Raw genomic sequence first — 9,231 nt, 5'->3', positions numbered from 1 at the left:
TTTTTCCTTCATCTGAGAATGTATTGATTTCTCTTTCTTTCCTGAATGATATTTTGTTAGATACAGAATTCTGCTTTGACAGATCTTTTCTTTTAGCACTTGAAAGATGTAGTGTCCTTCCTTCTGATCTGTATGGTTTCTGGTGAAAACTAAGCTATTACTCGATTGATTTTTTCTCTAGGTAATGCTTCATTTCTCTCTGACTGGTTTCAAGATGTTTCTTTGTAGTTTTTAGAAATGTGATAATGATATATATTGGCATGTGTTTCTTTGGGTTTTTCTTCTTAGGGATTCAACTGGCTTCTTGAAATTGTAGGTTATATCTTTTGCCAAATTTAGAAATTTTTCTATCATATTTTTTTAAATATTTTTTTCTACAGCACCTACTTCACCCTTCAACAACATCTATTCCCACACATCTCCTCCTTTGAGACTTTGATGACAGGATTTTTTGCTATAGACCCACATATCCCTAACTTGGTATATTTCAAATTTCTTTTCTCTGTGTCATTCAGAGATGGTGTAATCTTGGTGTAGACATCTGTTGATTGTCTTTTCCAATTCAAGTTGAGATTTTCCTGGTTTTAGTATGATGAATGATATTTTACTGAAACCTGAAAATTTAGAATTTTCTATTATAGGCTCTAGGTCTAATCTGAACCTTCTGTTTTAGTAGGACTCCTCTGACAACTCTGGTTGGGAAAACATTACTGCCTCATTATTACTAGGAGATCATGTTCTCAACTGGGCCTCCACTGACACTGTTGGGGGAGGAGTCTCCTTACCACTGGATGGTGGTGATAGTTCTGATTCTCCACCAGGTCTCTTCTGACATCATCACAGTAAGAAGAGGGAGGAGAACTTCATTACTACCATACAATTGTGGAAATCTAGGCTTCCAAAGTGGTTTCCATGGATACCATACAAGGTGGGGCCTCCTTATCGCTTGATGGGAAAGAAAATTCTGGTTCCCAACTCAGCTTACTTTGATACCATGATGGCTGGGGCTTGAAGTGCTTCTTTATCGTCTAGAAGAGATGGAATTCCAGGTTCCTCATTTGACCTTTGCTGAGAAAGCTGTGGATGGGGCCATAGTTTTCATAGGGGTATATGGAGTAGAATGATTACTTTCTAAAATTTTCAGTCTTGCTAGGCAGTCCCTTTATCGGTCCTTTTGTTAGCACAGTAGATTTTTCTTATGGCTTGTTATTGTTTGGATTCTTTGACATTTCAAAGTTGCTTGTTTTTCCAGTACCTCATCTGGATATGTGAGGCAAAAAGAAAATCCAGGAAACTCATTATCATTTTGTTTCTTGTGTCCTGAGTTCCCTAGCCATGTTGTCTTCTCTCTACCATTCTGAGTCTTATTTATGTTTGTCTTATATATGATATCTCAAGTTTTTAGCCATATTTAGCAAGAGGAATAGAGAAAAGTAGTCTACTCCATCTTTTTAAAAAAGTGCAGTGCTTTTAACTTGCCTTTTATCCTATCTCTAAGTGAATTTATATACATAAAGTTCTTGCTCAATGTATGATAGTACAAAAATTCTTTAAATTTCATTACCAACATTTATAAAATTGGGATAATAATATTTATAGCCGAGAACATGACTTAAGTAAAGATTTTGGCACAGTGCTGGGAGAGTATTTAATAAAATGTATCTCTACAAATAGAAACTACGACTTCAAAAGATTTCACTAGAAAAAAGTAAAAGAGAGAACAAAGCAAAAACTAATGTCAAGAATAATACTAGAGAGAAATTAATATTCAACCGATAATAATGATCCTTAATTTTTTTGACTACCAATTATGTTCCAGTCTTTATAATTTAATTTTGAATATTATCTTATGAGGCAGATAAAATTATCATGCCATTTAATACATGAAAACAACTCAGAAAAAAAAAAAAAGATATTTCCCATTATCCAGCTTTCAAAGTCAGTATATGGATAGAGGTTGCAACTCTGTCTAGGCAATATCCCCCCCAGGGAGTGATTTTTTCCGAATCTGCAATATCTCAAAATTTTCATACTGATCTCTTCAAATTATACCATGTTAAGTATATACTTATGACTTTCAGAATCACATGAACAAAATAAGCTAGAATCTTTCAAATTCACCCAAATAAAAGTGCATCCATATCCTATGCAGTGAGATTAAATGAGCTCTTTATATTCAATCCACAGAAAATATGTTACACAAAATAAACTGAATTACTTAAAACACGATAGAGCAAAGAATAATGGCTATATGCTTAAAATTAAAAACATTTGGAAAGTAGAAAAATAATCACTACTCTAAGACAAAGCAAACAATGCAGAATCATGAAAAGAAAAGCAGTGAATTTATCATCATTTTAACTATGCAGAGTGAGGCATAAACTATACTATACTAATGCTTTGAGCCTACAAATTCCCTCCCACAGTAATGCTAGAGGAAAAAGAAAACAAGAAATACCCTCTTACTCTAATTCTTTTCAGCTGTGGACCATATGACTCACCGTTGGTGTTACCTCTATAACCACACAATTATGCCCAGTATAACTACCCATTAGTGTCTTAAACCTTATTTCATTTGTTTGCTTGCTTTTTTAAAATATTGGGGGATGAAGCAGGAGGTGAGGGGAATCACAGAATTCATGCAATTCTACTGAAACTGAGAGTCCAGTTAAAAGCAGTATTTGCCAAAGTGTGATCTCCAAACAAATAGCAACTGAATAACCTAGAAAAATGCTTTAAATAATTCTAAACCTCACCCTAATCTGGCTGAATCAGAACTTCTGGGAGTGGAGCCCTCAAATCTGTGTTCCAACAAACCATCGATGTAATACTTGTTCATACTAAAATTTGAACACCAGCTTCCTATCTTCAGTTCTTATCAGCTGTTGCCATTAATTTCTACATGCCAATTTAACCCAATGAATTCTAAAACCAATCCTTTCAAGGATAGAGACATAAGAGGTATGCCCTAGTAAGTCTTATTGTATGGACCTGAAATATGATTTCCCTTCCACGGCACTGAACACTCGCTTTCCCACTAACTCATTCTTTGTCAGTGACCTTCCCTCACTACTACTTTCCTCGAGCTTTGGCTTTGCCATGCTAAGGAGATATATCTTAACTTTTGTCATTGACAATCAATTCTTCATTCAAACTTTACTTCTTTCTTGAAACACTATCCCTTCTTTGAAATCAGCCTCCTTAACTGACCCTCTGCTTGATACTCTGTCAAGATGCGTCCAGTCTTAGAAATTGGGTAGATTGCTACTTTTTGTTGATTGTTGACTGTATGCCAGTCATTGAAATTACAGAAATAAACAAAATATTCAAGTGTCATATGTTCATAGAGTTTATAATCTAGAGTAGATAACAAATATTGATGACATAATTTTAAGTGATGACATAATTATAAAGAAAAAGTTTATGAAATAGAAACATGTCCTAGGAGAATAATTCAGTCCAGACCAGAGAGTCACAGAAATCTACTCTGATAAAGTGCATTTAAGTAGAATTCTAAAGCAGAATGAACAGAATTATCTGGATGCAGGAGACAGAGGAGAATCATGTGTGTATTTCCTAAGGAAGGAGGATGGGGTATTTAAGCATCAGAAATAAGTATAATTGGAAGAGAGTGGCATGGTGATGAGGTGGGGGGAGAATATGCAGTTGCACAGTGCTCAGCTTGAGAATCAGATGCTCAAGACATTATAACCTAGGTAAAGGGTATTGAACTAAACCCCAAAGGCAATTAAAAAAAACTCCTTGACGATAAGGAGTATGAGGGCTTTCAATAAGAAATATTGCTCAAAAGATTACAGATAATGAATTTAAAGAGGATGAGAGTGGATGTCAGGATAGGAGCCAAGAATCTATTCAAGTTAGGTGAGGGAGAGATGATGACAATTTAGACTAGAGTGATGGTACTGGAGAGAATGTTTTAGATGGACTTGAGAGATGACTAATTTTTGCCAGGGACAGTCAAGAATAAAACTTGATTTTTATTATACGTGGATTGATAATATCAGTATCATATTATTACTCCAATTTTTGTTCTCTTTCATTTCTAGATGTATATTTCAAATTCTTTTGGAACATTTGAATATATATATATTTTTTTTCAATATACCTCATTGAATCAAGGACCGCAGAAAAAACTAACTCTTAGAAAAGAGTTACCAATTGCCATTTGCATTATAATTGGCATTCTTTAGAAACATAGACATTCTCAACATTACACAAAGAGATATTTTGACTTGAAGTTAAAGGCTTAGGTTCTTTAAAGTATGAATGTATTATGGCTGAGTAATATGTTCATATTTTAAATATTATTTAGCCATGGGAAAGAAAAATATACTGCCATTTGTGAAAACATGGTGAACCTTAAGGGAATTATACGAAGTGAGATAAGTCAGACAGGGAAAGACAAATACTATATGAAATCACATACACATGGAATCTAAAAAAGTTGAACTTGTAAAAACAGACAGTAGAATAATGGTTACCAGAGGCTGGGGGTGGGGGAATCAGGAATGAGTCGTTTAAGGGTATAATCTTGGAACTCGTATACAAATAAGTTCTAGAGAGCTAATGCCTAGCACAGTAATTATTGTCAACAATACTATATTATAAACTTTAAAGCTGCACAGAGACTGTATCTTAATTATTCTCACTACTAAAATGAAATAAGAATTACGTGACATGATAGAAGTGCTAGCTAACCTATGGCAGTAATCATATTGCAATATATAAATGTATTAAATCATGACATTGTGTGCCATAAGCAAAAACATTATATGTTGATTATATTTCAATATAAAATAAAGTGCAAATGTATCACCACATACAATGCTATAGAAAAATCACTTAAAATCATAAACAAATGTTTTCCTAGAATTTTCACTATTGTGAAAAGTTTTTTAATTTTTTACCTTAATCTAAAATTTCATGGCAGTATCTTTCCCTTCAAAGTCAGCTGATATCATATTGGAAAAGAATTGTTTGATTTGTTGCCTATTCAGATAGCACACTGAGAAGTAACCTCCATGGCCACAGTTTATATTTCATAATTACATAGTAATTCAATTAAAACTTAATCAAGACCAGGAGATACAGTTTTGACCACCAATTGTTTTCTGTGACTAACTTTATTTTATTTTTTTAATAAAAATTTATTTATTTAAATTAGTTTCAAGTATAAAGTACATTGGTTAGACATCTATATTGTTCATAAAATGATCCCCCCAATTGCTCCTTCCCTCCTTTGGCCCTCCATTTAGTCATCATATTAACATTAACTGCATTCCTTCTGCCATGCTCCCCATCTGCACACCCAGCTCTCAACTACTAATTTGTACTTCTTTAACTCTTCACCCCACCCTCCTAGGCCCCCAATCTCCCTCCTCTCTGTCTGTCACCAAACTGTCCATTATATTTGTGAGTCTGTTTTAAATTAGTTTGTTCTTTTTGTTCCTTAGATACCACATTTAAGTGAAATCATGTTATTTATCTTTCTCTATGACTAACTTTAATTCAATATCAATTATCCTTATTGCATCTGTATAAATGGCATTCCATAAGAACTGATATGTGTGTGTGTTTTTTTTTGTATTCTACTCATAAAACAATCACCAACTAAATGGAAACCTCTTAAAACATGGATTTTTTAGTATTTAAATGAAAAAAAAAGTCATTGACTTCATTTTTCGCTTTGAGGTATAGAGAGCTAAAAAGAGCATTGCTTCCACACTTATAACAAGAAAGTAGATGAACAAACTGCAGTTTAACATTTTTTTCAATTCTTAGAGAACTGAGGTTACAGAGCAAATGAATAACCCAAAACATGGAGAGAGACAGGAACCTGTAAAGAAAACAAGACTGGAACATTTGCTTGCATAGGGCAGAAGACAAAGACCATCACAGAAACTAGTAAGAAGTTTCAGCTAGGAATATTAAAAAGTTGTTAACTTTGAGTGGGCTCACATGAAATGTGAAGAAGTTACAGGTTTCAGACAGGAAATTCACACCCTCTTTCAGGCCTTTTTTCCTTCAGGAAATTCTTTAAGAGCTCACAGTCTCACAGGGAAGAGAGGAGAAAAACTAAAGAAAGCTTTCTTTGACTAGGGTAAGTTTAAGAAACTGCTGAAACTTCACTTATGATCACCTTCTAACCTTCCCTAAGGAATAAGAGCTTTAATACGCACTGGAAGAGCAAAAAGCCCAAAACAGACAAAAAAAAAAAAAAAAACCCAAAAAACAAAAAAAACACCCAAATCTGTAGCCTGGGTTCACTGATAGAAACTTACAGCAGCTTGGAGATGGCAACAGGGAAAAGGAAAAAGTTCTAATTCTAAGGGGCAGGTTATATGCCAGCATTACATCTGGAAGAGGACAGAAACATTTGCGAAAGCTACATCCCTAAGACTCAGGCTTACAATACCTTTCTAAAACTGTGGTCTAATCAAAGAATGCCATTCCATCTTCACCTACCATCAACACAATAAAAAAGTTCCACATAATACTAAAGTGGAATACAGGGAGAGCTACCAGAGAATTCTCTCTGGAGGCAGCACAAAGGAAAAATTCAAAGCCAAATGAGCAGCAAATTTATCAAAGGAATTTGAAGTCTCTGGTGCACTGAGTGTAACCACAGAAATAATAAATTTCAAACACGACCCAACTCCCTAATAGGTGAAAACAAACCGTTTTCACTAAAGATCTGATAAAAAAAAAGGATGTAGTCATCTCCAAGTATAAAAATATTTTCCCCAGAATCTACTGTCCTACATAGCATGTGTAACTGTCAACAACAACAGTAAATAGAATTTTGAGGCATACAAAAAACGGAGTCTACAAAGACAAAATAATCATTAGAACCAGATTAAGATATGATATAAATGTTCAAACGGTCAGACAAAGGTATAAAATAAAGACAAACATGTTAAAGGCTCAATTGAACAAGATGGACAATATGATAGAACAGATAGGTAATCTCAGCAGACAGAAGAAAGTTATAAGAAAATTAACTGGAAATGTTAGAAATTTACAATACAGGAACAGACAGAATGCCTTCAACGGGCTCATCAGTAGACTGAACACAGACAAGAAAATCAGTAAATGTGAAGATAGGTTAATAAAATTAGCCGACTAAAATTTAAAAAGGAAAAACAGTGAAAACAAAAACAGAACAGTGCATTCAAGAAAGAACAAAGCTAGAGGTATCATACTTCCTTATTTCAAACTATATTAGAAAGCTATAGTAATCAAAAGAGTATAATATTGAATCAATAAAAAGGAATAGACCAATGAAACAGAATTGAGAGCCCAGAAATAAATCCATGCATATATGGTCAATTAATTACCACAAAGGAGCCAAGAATATATAATAGAGAAAGAACAGTCTTCAATAAATGGTGATGTGAAAACTGGATAGCCACACTCAAAAGAATGAAACTGAACCACTATCTTATACCATTAACAAAAAATAACTAAAAATAAAGACTTGAACATAATACTAGAAACCATAATACTCCTAGAAGAACACATAGGGAAAAATCTCCTTGACATCAGTCTTGACAATGATTTTTTTGAATATAACACCAAAAGCACATGCAACAAAAGCAAAAATCAACAAATGGAACATCATCAAATTAAAATCCTTCTGCACTGCAAAAGAAACCATCAACAAAAAGAAAAGGTAACCTATGGATTGGGAGAAGCTATTTGCAAATCATATATCCAGTAAGGGGTTAATATCCAAATATATAAAGAACTCATTCAACTCAGTAGGAAAAAAATAATAATAATAAACAGAAGCTCTGAACAGACATTTTTCCAAAGAAGACATACAGATGGCCAACAGGTATATGAAAAGGTGCTCAACATCACTAATCATCAGAAAAATTCAAATAAGAAAATATAATAAAATATCATCTCACACCTGTTAAAACAGCTGTTATCACAAAGACGAAATATAACAAGTATGGGTGAATGGAGAAAAGAAAACTTTGTACACTGTTGAGAATGTAAATTGGTATAACCACTGTTGAAAACAATCAGATGGGTACGAGATTTATCAGGATAATCACTTTGTAAGTTATATAAATGTCTAATCACTATGTTGTACACTCAAAACTAATTTAATATTGTATGCCAACTGTAATTTTAAAAATTTTAAATATTAAAAAAATTAAAGAAAACAGTGGAGGTTCTTCAAAAAATTAAAAATAGATTTACGATATGAACCAGCAATTCCATGTCTGTGTATTTATCCTAAGGAAATGAAAACACTTAACTCAAAAAGGTATGTGAACCCCCATGTTTGTTTCAGCATTATTTCCAATAGCCAAAACATGGAAACAATTCAAGTGTCCGTTGATAAATGAATGGATAAAGAAAATGTATATATAAAATACAATGAATTATTATTCGGTCATAAGAAAATCCTGTCATTTGAGACAACATGAAATGAGTGCATTTATGATAAGTAGGACAAAGAAAGACAAATATCATATGGTCTCATTTATACGTGCAATCTAAAAAAAAAAATACAAAACAACAACAAAAAAACACCTAGACTCATAGATACAGAGAATGGATTGTTGGTTGTCAAAGGCAGGGAGTGGGGTCAGGAGATGTGCAAAATGAATGAAGATGATCAGAAGGTACAAACTTTCAGCTACAAAATAAATAAGTTTGGGGGATATAATGTACATCATGGTAACTACAGTTAATGATACTGTATTGTAAAGTTGCTAAAAGAGTAGATCGTAAAAGTTCTCATCATAAGAAAAAAATATTTTAACTACACAAATGTTAACTACATAGATAGATGTTAACTAGACTTACTCTGGTGGTCATTTCTCATTATATACAAATGTATAATTAGTTGTACACCTAAAACTAACAATGTTATATATCACTATCTCAATAAAAAATTAAAAATAAACTAGAGAAACAATAGAAAAATTAATAAAACCAAAGGCTGATTATTAAAGAATATCAATAAAATTAATGAACCTCTAGCCAGTTCAACCCAGAAAAAAATGAGAGGACACAAAGTACCAATACTAGGAGGAAAAGATGAGGCTTTACTACTACTTCCACAGGCATTAAAAATATAGTAAAAAGATACTGTGGATAACTCCAGACCTTTAAATTCAACAATTTACATGAAAGGCACAATACCAGAAATTTAAGAAGAAATAGATCATCCAAGTAGTCATATTTAAAATA

This window comes from Pteropus vampyrus, unplaced genomic scaffold, assembly GCF_000151845.1.
Source record: "Pteropus vampyrus isolate Shadow unplaced genomic scaffold, Pvam_2.0 Scaffold115, whole genome shotgun sequence".
NCBI lineage: Eukaryota > Metazoa > Chordata > Mammalia > Chiroptera > Pteropodidae > Pteropus > Pteropus vampyrus.
This window is presented reverse-complemented; position numbering follows the sequence as displayed.